Genomic DNA, 16,652 nt, shown 5'->3' on the forward strand with positions numbered 1-16,652 from the left:
GTCAATGACCAACTCTTTAGTTTTGCTGGCATTGAGGATGCGATTGTTTCTGTTTAAAATACCTGCAGAAATATGTAATTTGTTATCCTCCGTGTTTCCTATCACATTTTCCAAAACTTAATATCGGATATTGTAAGATCTGTTTTCTCTTTCCACATGTATTTCCTTTACAGCATATTATGTTACAAAGCCCTTCCCTTACGGGTCTTCTTCTACTGATATCTACTTATTATCTTCATGTTCTATTTCTCGTTCTAATTTAGTATCTATTAGTCAGTTATCATTTTGATCTATCATTCTGTACGCCCACTATCTACATTACCGTCACTTCGCCATTTGGTTACTGTATTTCTCTCTGCTTATCGCTCCTTCGAGTTCATATTACCTTATCCTCATCGATATCAGTCACCAACCATTTAGTTACTAATCTCGCTTTCTCTTCCCCACCCCCCTCACTCAATCTCCCACACCCTCTCTCCCACACATACCCTTCCTCTCCATCTCTTCCTTTCCTTGTGATATGTAACAAGCAAATTTCAATGTTTTTTGAGGACTAATAATGTCCTTAAATAAAGGTGCGCAGTGGATGCCGATTGTATTCTGTTGCTTCATTGCAAGAAACGATCCTTACTGTGATGTGATGCTAATAAATTAACAATTAGTTTTAGTGGGTATTTCAGTATCGTCTTCAACTCCTCTCGGAACTTCCTCTGTGTCAGGACATAGATACCCGTGTTAGTAAAAGAACTGAAAACCTGAAGCATGCTGGCGACAACCTCCACAATGTAAAGTCTGTCAGTGGTAGAATAAGAATGCACATTAGCAATTCTCTGGTAGGTGTAGAATATCACTCGAGTCACCCACAGCAGAAGAAAACTGCTGGATAGACTGAACAGTGAAACAATGGATTTCCTTCGGTTTTCCATCTCTAAGTCCTTGCAATCTTTTACATTACAACTTCCTCTGAATCCGCCACACAGCCAGCACTGTCAGTGCTCCCTCCACACAGCCAGCAGTGTCAGTGCTCCCCACACAGCTAGTACTGTCAGTGCTCCCCCCACACAGCCAGCACTGTCAGTGCTCCCACCACACAGCCAGCACTGTCAGTGCTCCCACCACACAGCCAGCACTGTCAGTGCTCCCCAACACAGCCAGCACTGTCAGTGCTCCCCCACACAGCCAGCACTGTCAGTGCTCCCAACACACAGCCAGCACTGTCAGTGCTCCCCCACACAGCCAGCACTGTCAGTGCTCCCCCACACAGACAGCACTGTCAGTGCCCCCCCCCCCCACAGCCAGCACTGCCTGCGCTATCTCCACAGATAGCACTGTCAGTGCTCCCGCCCCGCACAGCCAGGACTGCCTGTGCAGCCCCACACGTATCCAGAACCGAGTGCTACTCCCAACGCAGCCAGCACTGCCAGTGCTCCCCAACTGCCAGCACTGCCAGTGCTCCCCACAGCCAGTACTGCCTGTGCTCCCCCACAGCCTACACCGCCAGTGATCCCACAGCCAGCGCTCCCTCAACACAAATCCAGCACTGCCACTGCTCCCCACACAGCCAGCGCTCCCTCCCCCACAGCCATTACTGCCATTGGTCGCACACAAAGCCAGCATTGCCAGTGCTCCCCGACAGCCAGTATTTCCTGTGCACCCCCCACACAGTAAGCACTGCCAGTGCTCCCCACAGCCAGCAATGCCAGTGCGCACCCCCATAACCAGCACTGCCAATGCTCCCACACAAAGCCAACATTGCCAGTGCTCCCCCACAGCCAGCACTGCCTGTGCACACCCCACACAGCCATCATTGCCAGTGCTCCCCTACAGCTAGCACTGCCACTACTCCCCATAACCAGCACTGCCAGAGATCCTCCCCACAACCAGCACTGCCAGTGCTCCCCTCACAGCGAGCACTTGCAGTGCTCCCCCCAAGCCAACACTTCCAGTGCTCCCCCTCACTGCCATCACATCCAGTGCTCCCCACAGCAAGCACTGCCACTGCCCCCCACAGCCAGCACTGCTAGTTATCCGCCTCACAGCCAGCCCTGCCAGTGCTCCCACACCCAGCACTCTTGGTGCTCCCCACAGCCAGCACTTCCAGTGCTGCCCCCATTGCCAGCACTGCCAATGCTCCCACCAAATGCTAGCACTTGCAGTGCTCAGCTCCACAGCTAGCACTTCCAGTGTTCCCACACCAGCACTGCCAGTACTCCGCCACTTATCCAGCAGCCAGTGCTGCCCCAACACAGCCAGCACAGCCAGTGGTCCCCACACAGCCACCGCTCCCTCCCCCACGCAGCCAGCACTGCCAGTGCTCCCCACAACCAGCAGTGCCATTGCTGCAAACGTCCAGCAGTGACAGTGCTCCACCCCCCACAGCCAGCACTGCCAGTACCCACCCCCACAGCCAGCACTTCGAGTGCCTCTCCACACCCAGTACTGCCAGTGCTCCCCACACACATCCTACACTGCCAGTGCTCCCACACACAGACAGCAATGCCTGTGCTCCCCCACAAGTCCAGCACTGGCAGTGCTCCCCCACAAGGCCGGCACTGGCAGTGATCCCCACAGCCAGCTCTGTCAGTGCTCCCCACAGCCTTCGCTCCCTCCCCCACAGCCAGCACTGCCAGTGCTCCTGTACTCCCACATCCAGCACTGCCAGTGCTCCCCACAGCCAGCCCTCCCAGTGCCCCTCACACAGCCAGTATTGCCTGTGCTCCCCTATCCACCCAGCACTGCCGGTGCAACCCCACAACTAGTACTGTCAGTGTTCCGCAACCTCCCGAAAGCCAGGACAGCCAATGCTCCCCACATCCAGCACTGCCAGTACTCCCGAACACCCCACAACCAGCACTGCCAGTGCTGATCCCCCCACAGCCAGCACTGCCAGTGCTCCCCACACATCCAGCACTGCCGGTGCCACCCCACCCCCGCAGCCAGCACTGCCAGTGCCACCCCCCACAGCCAGCACTGCCAGTGCTCCCCACACATCCAGCACTGCCAGTGCCCTCCCCCCCCCCGCAGCCAGCACTGCCAGTGCTCCCCACACATCCAGCACTGCCGGTGCCACCACCCCCCCCCCCCGGCAGCCAGCACTGCCAGTGCCACCCCACACAGCCAGCACTGCCAGTGCTCCCCACACATCCAGCACTGCTGGTGCCACCCCCCCCCCCGCAGCCAGCACTGCCAGTGCCACCCCCCACAGCTTGCAATGCCAGTGCTCCCCACCACAGCCAGCACTGCCAGTGCCCTCCCCCCCCAAACACAGCCAGCACTGCCAGTGCTCCCACACATCCAGCACTGCCAGTGCCCTCCACCCGCAGCCAGCACTGGCAGTGCCACCACCGCCCCCCCACAGCCAGCAGTACCAGTGCTCCCCACAGCCAGCACTGCCAGTGCTCCCTACATCCAGCACTGCAAGTGCCCCCCACAGCCAGCACTGCCAGTGCTCCCCAAAGCAAGCACTGCCAGTGCTCCCCACACAATTGTCAGCAGCGGTTGGAGATGCTGAGTGGCTGAGGGGCTGTCACAGCGGCTGGAGCACCTGATTGGCTGAGAGGCTGTCAGTCAACCACTGGAGATGCTGATTAACTCAAAAGTTGTCAGTCAGGCGCTGGAGCTGCTGATTGGCTGAGATGCTGTCAGTCTGTGGCTGGAGCTGCTGATTTGCTGAGAGGCTGTGAGTCAACGGCTGGAGCTTTTGATTGGCTGAGACGCTGTCAGTCTGGCGCTACACCTCCTGATTGGCTGAGAGGCTGTGAGTCAGCGACTGGAGATCCTGATTGGCTGAGGTGCTGTCAGTCGGGCGCTGGTGTTCATGATTAGCTGAGAGGTTGTGAGTCAGCGGCTGGAGCTCCTGGTTGGCTGAACGGCTGTCAATCAGTGGCTGGAACTCCTGATTGGCTGAGAGGCTGTCAGTCAGCGAGTGGAGCTCCTGATTGGCTGAGATGCTGTCAGTCAGTTTTATTTTCTCATTAATTTAATAATTGATTTAACCGGATATTTCACCGCGATCTTTATCTGCTCCCTGAACCTGGACTGAGTCACCACATAAATAAATGTGTTTGTGCAGCAATTTAAATCCCGCAGCATCCATCCGACTTGTTGTAAATTATATTGAGGAAGGGTGATGTAAACTAATTCCCTCACATCCAAATAGAAAAATTTAATAACGGACACAGTCCAGGGGAGGATGAAGTTCCGGAGATGCTGAAGAGTAAAATCATTGACTTCCTTCTGCTCTCCATCTCTGGGTCGCTGCGATTGTCTCCCTGACTCTGGGCCCTCAGTGCCTTCCGAACCCGACTGGTGAGTAAAATGTGTCTGACTGTCAGAGCATTGGTCAACAGGATTGAGAAGAACGGCATCAATGGGGTTAAAACCTGATCAAACCATTTATATCCACCCCATCCCGGGTCAGTGTAATAGCTGCTCTTGGTGACGCAGCTCCACTGGACATTGTCGATTATCTCCCCAGGTTCCAATGTAAAGTACTGGGGGATGTTTTTCACACAGAGCAGGAGGCCGCTTGTGGACAGAACCACAGCCGCAGTTTTCCCGGTGCAATATTTAGTTTTCAGTGTCTGGCAGCGAATGGCCACAAATCGATCAAAGGAGAAAGTGAGGGTGAACCAGACAGAACAGTCTCTGGCTGCAGTCTGCAGGACAAAGTTAACAGCACACACAGGGGTGAGGTCCAGGAAATTCACGGGGAAATAATAACCATTGATCCTGTTCAGTATGGGTTTAGTGATAATAAACAGCAGATCCGCCGTTGCCATGGCCACCAGGTAGCGAGTGGTGCAGGTAGAGAGGCCACACTTCCCCCGACACAGAATCACAATTCCCAGTAGATTAACTGTCAGAGAGAGAAAGGAGAGACACGGGAAATTACTGGGTAATGAATCTCCCTGTCTGAACCAGGACATAATTTCAGCATCAATATAATGGACAGTGGGTGGGTGGGGGTGTTGCGAGAGGAGTGGGCACAGAGATTAACATTGCAGAGAGGTAAGTAGGAAATGTAACTCCAGTGTTAAAGGTGGGGAATGGCGTGGGGGAGGGGGGGTGGGGAATGGGGGGAAAGTGTGAATTGCAGCCCTGTCAGTCTGATGGCAGTGGTAGGAAAATGTTTATAATTCAGATACCTTTGCAAGAGGTTACATTTCTCATTTAGTCTGATTTACAGGATTCACTCAGGCCGGGCAGGTTTCCCAAACCGGATACAAACATACCAGAGATTGTCATCCCAGCTCAATTACTGGACCACCCCCCGGAATGGACCGTTCCCTGGACTGGATTTCTGATAGGCTTGGACACCACTCCTGGTTTATTTGAATAATCCACGATCAATGGAAACAATAAAACAAACGCAGGACCTTCCCACTTCATAACCATGGGAGGAATAGAAATATAGAATGTACAGTGCAAAAGGAGGCCATTCGGCCCATCAAGTCTGCACCGGCCGTTGGAAAGAGAAAACCAGTTCAGCCCACCCCATCCCCATAACCCAGTGACCCTATCTAAATTATTTGGAAACTAAACAAAATTTATCTTGGCGAATCCACATAACGTGCACATCTTTGGACTGTGGGAGGAAACCGGAGCACCCTGCGGTAACCCACGCAGACACGGGGGAGAAAGTGCAGATTCCGCACAGACAGTGACCCAAGCCGGGAATCGAAACTGGGACCCTGGAGCTGTGAATCAACTGTGCCTCCCACTGTGCTACCGTGCAGTCCAGCTTGTCCAGAATAGAGTCTGTCCAGTCTCCAGAACATCCCGAGGGATCACCCCTCCAAGGTTTAGTGATTCGTAAAGTACCCGCTCCCAGGAATCCCCCACTGCCATGTCTCGAACATCCCAACATCACTGTTCCCACGAATCCATCCTCTCCCTGTTTGAAAACAATCCCTGCCAAGCTTTTCTCAGGAATATTCCCGCTCCGTCATTGGACATTCCCCAGGGTTCACTTGGCCGGAATAGACTCTCTCCAGATTCGGACTCATTGCATTCGACAAAAAAGTAGGAACATTCCTAAACAATAGCGTTAAGATGGAGGAGAAATTTTCCTGACTAAAGCAGTTGAAATTAAAGTTACGTCCTGCGGGCACCATGAGACGAGAGGTGGTAAAGGGACAGTTGTTGCACCGTCTGTGATTGCAGGGGAAGGTGCTGCGGGAAGGGAAAGGAGTATGGGGTGTGATGGGGAAGTGGACATGGGTGTCGACGAGGGAGGGTTACCTGAGGAATTCAGAAATTGAGGAGGGTGGTTGGAGAGAGGTGAAGATGTGTTTCATGGTAATATCATGCTGGAGTTGGCAGAAATGGAGGAGGATTTGCCTTTCAATTGGGAGGCTGATGGTGTGGACAGTGAGGAGAGGGAGACACTATCATGTTTCCGGGAGGGAGGGGGATGTGTGAGGACAGAGGTGTGAGAAATGAATTGAACACGATTGAGAGCCCTGTTAACAAAGGAAGGTTGTGGGGACAGCCCGGTTAAGGAAAAGACAGACCTGCCAGACGGGCTATTTTCAAAGACGCCATCATCAGAACAGAGGCGATGGAGGCGGAGAAAGTGGGAGAATGGACATAGAACATAGAACATTGCAGCGCAGTACAGGCCCTTCGGCCCTCGATGCTGCGCCGACCTAAGAAACAACTCTAAAGCCCAGCTACACTATTCCCTTGTCGCCCATATGTCTATTCAATGACCATTTGAATGCCCTTCGTGTTGCCGAGTCCACTACTGTTGCAGGCAGGGCATTCCACGCCCTTACTACTCTCTGAGTAAAGAACCTACCTCTGACATCTGTCTTATATCTATCTCCGCTCAATTTAAAGCTATGTCCCCTCGTGCTAGACATCACCATCCGAGGAAAAAGGCTCTCACTGTCCACCCGATTCAATCCTCTGATCATCTTGTATGCCTAAATTAAGTCACCGATTAACCTTCTTCTCTCTAACGAAACCAGCCTCAAGTCCCTCAACCTTTCCTCATAAAATCTTCCCTCCATACCAGGCAACATTCTGGTAAATCTCTTCTGCACCCTTTCCAATGCTTCCACATCCTTCCTCTAATGCGGCGACCAGAATTGCACGCAATACTCCAAATGCGGCCGCACCGGAGATTTGCACAGCTGCAACATGACCTCATGGCTCCGAAACTCAATCCCTCTACCAATAAAAGCTAACACACCGGACACCTTCTTAACAACCCTCTCAACCTGGGTGGCAGCTTTCAGGGATCTATGTACATGGACATCGAGATCTCTCTGCTCATCCACATTGCCAAGGATCTTACCATTAGCCCAGTACACTTTCTTCCTGTTATTCCTTCCAAAATGAATGACCTCACAATTTTCTGCATGAAATTCCATTTGACACCTCTCCGCCCAGCTCTGCAGCTTATCTATGTTCCTCTGTAACTTGTAACATCCTTCCGCAATGTCCACAACTCCACCGACTTTAGTGTCGACTTTAATCAGATGCAGTCTTTATTGGAAGCAGGGAATGAGGATCTGTACACAAACCTTGTGTTGGGGAAAGGAGGTGAAGAGGGATTGGACATCCATTGTGAAGATTAGGCGGTTAGGGCCGGGGAAATGGATCTAGTTTATATGACATACGGCACCAGAGGAATCAGGAATCATAGAATCCCAACAGTGCAGAAGGAGGTAATTCGGCCCATTAAGCCTGTACCAAACCTATGAAAGAGAACCTCATCCAAGCTCACTCCCCCGCCTATCTCATTAACCCCTTAATCTAACCTAAACCTCTTTTTGGACACTACGGAATAATTTAGCATGGTCAATCCACCTAACCAGGACTGTGGGAGGCAACCGGAGCACCCGGAGGAAACCCACACAGACAGGGAGAAAAAGTGCAGTCTCCACACAGACAGTCACCCAAGGTGGGAATTGATCCGGAGACCCTGGTGCTGTGAGGCAGCAGTGCAAACCACTGTGTCACTGTGCCACCAATGTCTTTGGGAAGGGGCAGAAGAGGGTAAAGCGGGTGGAATCAAGATTGGAAGAAATTATCTTGGAGGGGCTGGAACAGGCCGAAATAATGGGTGTACTGGGACTTTCCTGTCTGTGGATTTTGGGAAGGAGGTAGAAGCGGGAGGTTCATGCAGGATGTGTGGGATTGTGGGGTTATCATGTCCGAGGCTGTGGACAGAAGATATCCAGAGTCGAGGAGGTCAGTGAAAGCCCTGGAAACAATATCATGATGTTTGGTGGTGTGCTGCTGGTCCAGGGGGAGGTAGCAGGATGGGTCTGAGAGTTGACGGTCAGCCTCTGTGAGGAGGAAGTCAGGACACCAAACAATAATGGCACCACCCTTGTGAATAGCTTAGATCATCAGGCCAGGGTTCGATATTCGAGAGAGGATTGGAGCAAGTTTAGAGTGAGTAGGGGTAGAGTTGGCGAGAGGCACAGAGAAATTGAGACGGTCGATGATCTCAATGAAAAGATCAAGAGCTGATCGGAGGCCAGTGGGTGGGGTCCAGGTAGAGGGAGATTACTGGAGGCGGATGGATTTCAACAACAAATTTTCATAAAATAGACAGTGAGAAACAGCAGAGACAATATTATCTATTCACTGATCATCATCAGAATAATTACCAAAGAATTGAAAAGCAGAAGTCGGCCTCTGTTATTATTGAATTTAGAACAGAATATAATAAAATTTTCCAGTCACAATGTCAACAATTGGAAAAATGGAAATAGAAGTCTGAGATAAAAGAAATCCAGTAATAGAGAGTATACTAAATAGTCGGCACATATTCCAAAGTCAACATTATTCCTGACACATTTCATCCAATTATTTCAATAACTACCAGAAATAATAGATCTGAGTCGTCTGATAGATGTTAAACAATTTGATTTTCTAAAGGCCGTCAGTAAGATCCGACATAACAGACTGATGGGTAATCTCAGAGCCAGTGGAGTTAGGGGACACAGCAGCAGAATGGACACATGCTGGCGACACACACAGTAAACAGGGAGAGGAGTTACAGGGAAAGAGCTGATGTTGGAAGGTGGGAAGTGGTGTTCCACAATGATCAGCACTGGGATCACTCTCCTTCACCATTCCCATCAACAGTATGGGATCGGGAAGCAGAATGATAATTACACAATTTACAGACAAAATCACATTGAGAGTGATAGTGAAAACAGAGGAAGAATACAACTAATTGCAGACACACATCATCATTAATTATGAATTTGCAAAGCGGGTATTTCAATGGGAGATTAATGTTCTGACAGATCAGTGTCCGCTGCTGCATTTTGATCAGAACAATAAATCCCCCAATCACTCCTTGGAACACTCGTGTGTGAATGGACTGCAGGGGTTTCTGGGTTCAGCTGAATAGATTCACAAATCGTGTGAAGCAGAAAAACAATATACAAACACCCATAAAAATTGATCAAACATGTGTGTTCATTTCAGGATGAATAGAATTGAGAACATATCACAAAACCTATTGGAATACTGCACTGTTGTGGGTTGTACGAAATATTAGAGTGTGGGTGATATCTGTTCCTGTTAGAGTAGATCAACAGAGAACAGAAATAGGGATATTTCACTTCATACAATAAATATAAAAATCTTCAAAACACAGCCAAACTCTTCCTGTTTTCAACCTATTCCAAAGTTAAAACACACAGAGAGAACTCCACAGAATGGAGCGACCACTCCCCAATAAAATACATCATTTCAAAACAGAACCAACTAATTTCAGTCCAGTTACTGACCCACACACAATACAATTCCACACGGACAGATAGTCCCAGTAATAGATAGATAATTGGATCAGATATTTCACTCTGGTGAGAGACCCACCACATTCAGTACAATCCAAAATTGACAGATACTTCCAGTAATCCTTGTTCACTGCTGTCAGATATTTCAATCTGATTAGTGATCCACCGTCAGTGTGATTTCATTCTTACTCCCACTAAACCTTTCTTCAGAGAGATTGCCTTCACTGAGATCCAATCTAACATTATACAAGATTCCACTCAATATGACAACTTTATTGATCAGCGATCCCGTGAGTTACAAACAGTTTTATTGTTAGTTGATGGATTCAAACCATAGACATTATTAACGAGATTTGAATTAAGTAAATTATATCGTTGACCAGGTGTCTGTGTAACAGTGAGCCCGAGATCAGGCTCAGATATTTTCAGTCAGAGTTTAAAATCAGAGAGCCGCTCACACACAGATTTACACAACTTCAATGGTGACAGTCACTTACCAGGAACACCAACAATTGCAAGGATTGGGTAGAATACTTTCTCAGCAGTCTGAATTGGATAAAGCATTTTCACTGTGAAGTGATGTGTCCCTTCCTGCGATTGGCAATCTCTCTGTCTGAAACTCTGAGGTTATATATTCTCCAAGCTTTTAATTAATGCCCTGTGGAACCACCTCAGGGATATTGAGGTTGTGACATCGTTTAACTTATTTTTCAAAGATGTGAACAAACAGATTCCGAGATTTGGTTAAGTGAAAGCAAATATTATTTTTGTTAGTGAGTGACCTCTTTCCAAACACTGGACTGTGTTTATCACATTGTTCAGCTAACATTAACAGATAGGATGCTGTCCACTCAGATACCATCAGTCCCATCTCTACATCTCATATTGTTTCAGTGATATCCCTCACTCCACTGTGACCATTCAGTGATTCAGTTCATATTCTCAGTGTGTTTCTCTGGGTGGTTCCACTGCACGCTGGGGTGAAGCTGCCTCTGTAACTCTGACCATTCAGTGATTCAGTTCCAATTGTCAGTGTGTTTCTCTGGGTGGTTCCACTGCACTCTGGGTTGTAGCTGCCTCTGTAACTCTGACCATTCTGTGATTCAGTTTCAATTGTCAGTGTGTTTCTCTGGGTAGTTGCACTGCACTCTGGGGCGTAGCTGTCTCTTAACTGTGACAATTCAGTGATTCAGTTCCAATAGTCAGTGTGTTTCTCCGGGTGGTTCCACAGCACTCTGGGGTGTAGCTGTCTCTAACTGTGACCATTCAGTGATACAGATCATGTTGTCAGAGTGTTTCTCTGGGTGGGTTCACTGCACTCTGGGGTGTAGCTGTCATTGTAACTGAGACCATTCAGTAATTCAGTTCCAATTGTCAGTGTGTTTCTCTGGGTAGGTCCACTGCACCCTGGGGTGTAGCTGTCTCTGTAAATGTGACCATTCAGTGATTCAGTTCCAATTGTCAGTGTGTTTCTCTGGGTGGGTCCACTGCACTCTGGGGTGTAGCTGTCTCTATCAGTGACCATTCAGTGATTCAGTTCCAATTGTCAGTGTGTTCCTCAGGGTGGTTCTACTGCACTCTGGGCTGTGGCTGCCTCTGTAACTGTGACCATTCAGTGATTCAGTTCCAATTGTCAGTATGTGTTCTCTGGGTGGTTCCACTGCACTCTGGGGTGTAGCTGTCTCTGTAACTGTGTCCATTCAGTGATTCAGCTCCAATTGTCAATGTGTTTCTCTGGGTGGTTCCACTGCACTGTGGGGTGTAGCTGTCTCTGTAACTGTGACCATTCAGTTCCAATTGTTAGTGTGTTCCTCTGGGTGGTTCTACTGCACACTGGGGTGTAGCTGTCTCAGGAACTGTGACTATTCAGTGATTCAGTACCAATTGTCAGTGTGTTTCTCTGGGTGGTTCCATTGCACTCTGGGATGTAGCTGCCTTTGTAACTGTGACCATTCAGTGATTCAGTTCCAATTGTCAGTGTGTTTCTCTGGGTGGTTTCACTGCACTCTTGGGTGTAGCTATCTCTGTAACCGTGACAATTCAGTGAATCAGTTCCAATAGTCAGTGTGTTTCTCTGGGTGGGTTCACTGCACTCTGGGGTATAGCTGTCATTGTAACTGAGACCATTCAGTGATTTAATTTCAATTGTCAATGTGTTTCTCTGGGTGGGTTCACTGTACTCTGGGGTGTAGCTGCCTCTGTAACTGTGACCATTCAGCGATTCAGTTCCAATTCTCAGTAAGTTCCTGTGGGTGGTTCCACTGCACTCTGGGGTGTAGCTGTCTCTAACTGTGACCATTCAGTAATTCAGTTCCAGTTGTCAGTGCGTTTCTCTTGGTGGTTCAATTTCGCTCTGGTGTGTACCTGCCTCTGTAACTGTGAACATTCAGTGATTTAGTTCCAATTGTCAGTGTGTTTCTCTGTGCGATTACACTGAACTCTGGGATGTAGCTGCCTCAGTAACTGTGACCATTTAGTGATTCAGTTAAAAATGTCAGTGTGTTTCTCTGGGTGGTTACGCTGGACTCTGGGGTATAGCTGCCTCTGTATCTGTGACCATTCAGTGATTCATTTCCAATTGTCAGTGTTTTTCTCTGGGTGGTTCCACTGCACTCTGGGGTGTGGCTGCCTCTGTAACTGTGTCCATTCAGTGATTCAGTTCCAATTGACATTGCGTTACTCCGTGTGGTTCCAGTGCCCTCTGGGGTGTAGCAGCCTCTGTAACTGTGACCATTCAGTGATTCAGTTCAAATTGTCAGTGTGTTTCTCTGTGTGGTTCCACTGCACTCTGGGGTGTAGCTGTCCCTGTAATTGTGACCATTCAGTGATTCAGTTCCAATTCTCATTGCATTAGTCTGTGTGGTTCCAGTGCCCTCTGGGGTGTAGCTGCCTCTGTAACTGAGACCATTCAGTGATTCAGTTACAATTGTCAGTGTGTTTCACTGGGTTGTTCCACTGCACTCTGGGGTGTAGCTGCCCCTGTAACTGTGACAATTCAGTGATTCAGTTCCAATTGTCAGTGTGTTTCTCTGGGTGGTTCCACTGCACTCTGGGATGTAGCTGTATCTAACTGTGACCATTCAGAGATTCAGTTCCAATTGTCAGTATGTTTATGTGGGTGGATCCACTGCACTCTGTGGCGTAGCTGTCACTAACTGTGACCATTCAGTGATTCAGCTCCAGTTGTCAGTGTGTTTCTCTGAGTGGTTCCACTGCACTCTGGGATGTAGCTGCGTTTGTAACTGTGACCATTCTGTGATTCAGTTCCAATTGTCAGTGTGTTTCTCGGTGTGGTTCCACTGCACGCTGGGGTGAAGCTGCCTCTGTAACTCTGACCATTCAGTGATTCAGTTTCAATTGTCAGTGTGTTTCTCTGGGTAGTTGCACTGCATTCTGGGGCGTAGCTGTCTCTTAACTGTGACAATTCAGTGATTCAGTTCCAATTGTCAGTGTGTTTCTCTGTGTGGTTCCACTGCACTCTGGGGTGTAGCTGCCTCGGTAACTGTGACCATTCAGTGATTTAGATCATATTGTCAGTTTGTTTCTCTGGATGGGTTCACTGCACTCTGGGGTGTAGCTGTCATTGTAACTGAGACCATTCAGAAATTCAGTTCCAATTGTCAGCGTGTTTCTCTCGGTGGTTCCACTGCACTCTGGGATGTAGCTGCGTTTGTTACTGTGACCATTCAGTGATTCAGTTCCAATTGTCAGTGTGTTTCTCTCGGTGGTTCCACTGCGCTCTGGGATGTAGCTGCATCTGTAAATGTGACAATTCAGTTCCAATTGTCAGTGTGTTTCTCTGGGTGGCTCCACTGCGCTCTGGGATGTACCTGCCTCTAATTGTGACCATTCAGTGATTCAATTGACAGTGTGTTTCTCTGGGTGGTTCCACGGCACTCTGGGGTGTAGCTGTCTCTGTAACTGTGACCATTCAGTGATTCATTTCCAATTGTCAGTGTGTTCTCGGGGTGCTACCACTGCACTCTGAGGTTTAGCTGTCTCTGTAACTGTGACCATTCAGTGATTCAGTTCCAATTGTCAGTGTGTTTCTCTGGGTGGTTCTACTGCACTCTGGGACGTAGCTGCGTTTGTAACTGTGACCATTCTGTGATTCATTTCCAATTGTCAGTGTGTTTCTCTTGGTGGTTCCACTGCACTCTGGGGTGTAGCTGTCCCTGTAACTGTGACCATTCAGTGATTCAGTTCCAATTGTCAGTGTGTTTCTCTGGGTGGTTCTACTGCACTCTGGGATGTAGCTGCGTTTGTAACTGTGACCATTCTGTGATTCAGTTCCAATTATCAGTGTGTTTCTCTGTGTGGTTCCACTGTACTCTGGGGTGGAGCTGCCTGTCTAAAAGTGACCATTCAGTGATTCAGTTCATATTCTCAGTGTGTTACTCTGGGTGGTTCCACTGCGCGCTGGGGTAAAGCTGCCTCTGTAACTCTGACCATTCAGTGATTCAGTTCCAATGGTCAGTGTGTTTCTCTGTGTGGTTCCACTGCACTCTGGGATGTAGCTGCGTTTGCTCCTGTGACCATTCAGTGATTCAGTTCCAATTGTCAGTGTGTTTCTCCCGGTGGTTCCACTGCGCTCTGGGGTCCATCTGCATCTGTAAATGTGACAATTCAGTTCCAATTGTCAGTGTGTTTCTCTGGGTGGCTCCACTGCGCTCTGGGATGTACCTGCCTCTAATTGTGACCATTCAGTGATTCAGTTCCAATTGACAGTGTGTTTCTCTGGGTGGTTCCACGGCACTCTGGGGTGTAGCTGTCTCTGTAACTCTGACCATTCAGTGATTCAGTTCCAATTGTCAGTGTGTTCTCTGGGTGCTTCCACTGCACTCTGGGGTGTAGCTGTCTCTGTAACTGTGACCATTCAGTGATCCAGTTACAATTGTCAGTGTGTTTCTCTGGGTGGTTCCATTGCACTCTGTGGTGTAGCTGCCTCTGTAACTGTGAGCATTCAGTGATTCAGTTCCAATTGTCAGTGTGTTTCTCTGGGTGGTTCCACTGCACTCTCGGGTGTAGCTGCCTATGTAACTCTGACCATTCTGTGATTCATATCATATTGTCAGTGTGTTTCTCTTGGTGGTTCCAGTGCACTCTGGGGTGTAGCTGCCCCTGTAACTGTGACCATTCAGTGATTCAGTTCCAATTGTCAGTGTGTTTCTCTGTGTGGTTCCACTGCACTCTGGGGTGTAGCTGCCCCTGTAACTGTGACCATTCAGTGATTCAGTTCCAATTGTCAGTGTGTTTCTCTGTGTGGTTCCACTGCACTCTGGGGTGTAGCTGCCTCGGTAACTGTGACCATTCAGTGATTCAGATCATATTGTCAGTTTGTTTCTCTGGCTGGGTTCACTGCACTCTGGGGTGTAGCTGTCATTGTAACTGAGACCATCCAGAAATTCAGTTCCAATTGTCAGTGTGTTTCTCTCGGTGGTTCCACTGCACTCTGCGATGTAGCTGCGTTTGTTACTGTGACCATTCAGTGATTCAGTTCCAATTGTCAGTGTGTTTCTCTCGGTGGTTCCACTGCGCTCTGGGATGTACCTGCCTCTAATTGTGACCATTCAGTGATTCAATTCCAATTGTCAGTGTGTTTCTCTCGATGGTTCCACTGCACTCTGGGGTGCATCTGCATCTGTAAATGTGACAATTCAGTTCCAATTGTCAGTGTGTTTCTCTCGGAGGTTCCACTGCGCTCTGGGATGTACCTGCCTCTAATTGTGACCATTCAGTGATTCAGTTCCAATTGACAGTGTGTTTCTCTGGGTGGTTCCACGGCACTCTAGGGTGTAGCTGTCTCTGTAACTGTGACCATTCATTGATTCAGTTCCAATTGTCAGTGAGTTTCTCTGGAAGGTTGCACTGCAATCTGGGGTGTAGCTGTCTCTGTAACTGTGACCATTCATTGATTCAGTTCCAATTGTCAGTGTGTTCTCTGGGTGCTTCCACTGCACTCTGGGGTTTAGCTGTCTCTGTAACTGTGACCATTCAGTGATTCAGTTCCAATAGTCTGTGTGTTTCTTTGGGTGGTTCCACTGCACTCTGGGGTGTAGCTGTCTCTGTAACTGTGACCATTCAGTGATTCAGTTCCAATTGTCAGTGTGTTTCTCTGGGTGGTTCCACAGCACTCTGGGGTGTAGCTGTCTCTGTAACTGTGACCATTCAGTGATTCAGTTCCAATTGTCAGTGTGTTTCTCTGTGTGGTTCCACTGCACTCTGGGGTGTAGCTGCCTCGGTAACTGTGACCATTCAGTGATTCAGATCATATTGTCAGTTTGTTTCTCTGGCTGGGTTCACTGCACTCTGGGGTGTAGCTGTCATTGTAACTGAGACCATCCAGAAATTCAGTTCCAATTGTCAGTGTGTTTCTCTCGGTGGTTCCACTGCACTCTGCGATGTAGCTGCGTTTGTTACTGTGACCATTCAGTGATTCAGTTCCAATTGTCAGTGTGTTTCTCTCGGTGGTTCCACTGCGCTCTGGGATGTACCTGCCTCTAATTGTGACCATTCAGTGATTCAATTCCAATTGTCAGTGTGTTTCTCTCGATGGTTCCACTGCACTCTGGGGTGCATCTGCATCTGTAAATGTGACAATTCAGTTCCAATTGTCAGTGTGTTTCTCTCGGAGGTTCCACTGCGCTCTGGGATGTACCTGCCTCTAATTGTGACCATTCAGTGATTCAGTTCCAATTGACAGTGTGTTTCTCTGGGTGGTTCCACGGCACTCTAGGGTGTAGCTGTCTCTGTAACTGTGACCATTCATTGATTCAGTTCCAATTGTCAGTGAGTTTCTCTGGAAGGTTGCACTGCAATCTGGGGTGTAGCTGTCTCTGTAACTGTGACCATTCATTGATTCAGTTCCAATTGTCAGTGTGT

Source organism: Scyliorhinus torazame, chromosome 20 (assembly GCF_047496885.1).
Source record: "Scyliorhinus torazame isolate Kashiwa2021f chromosome 20, sScyTor2.1, whole genome shotgun sequence".
Taxonomy (NCBI): domain Eukaryota; kingdom Metazoa; phylum Chordata; class Chondrichthyes; order Carcharhiniformes; family Scyliorhinidae; genus Scyliorhinus; species Scyliorhinus torazame.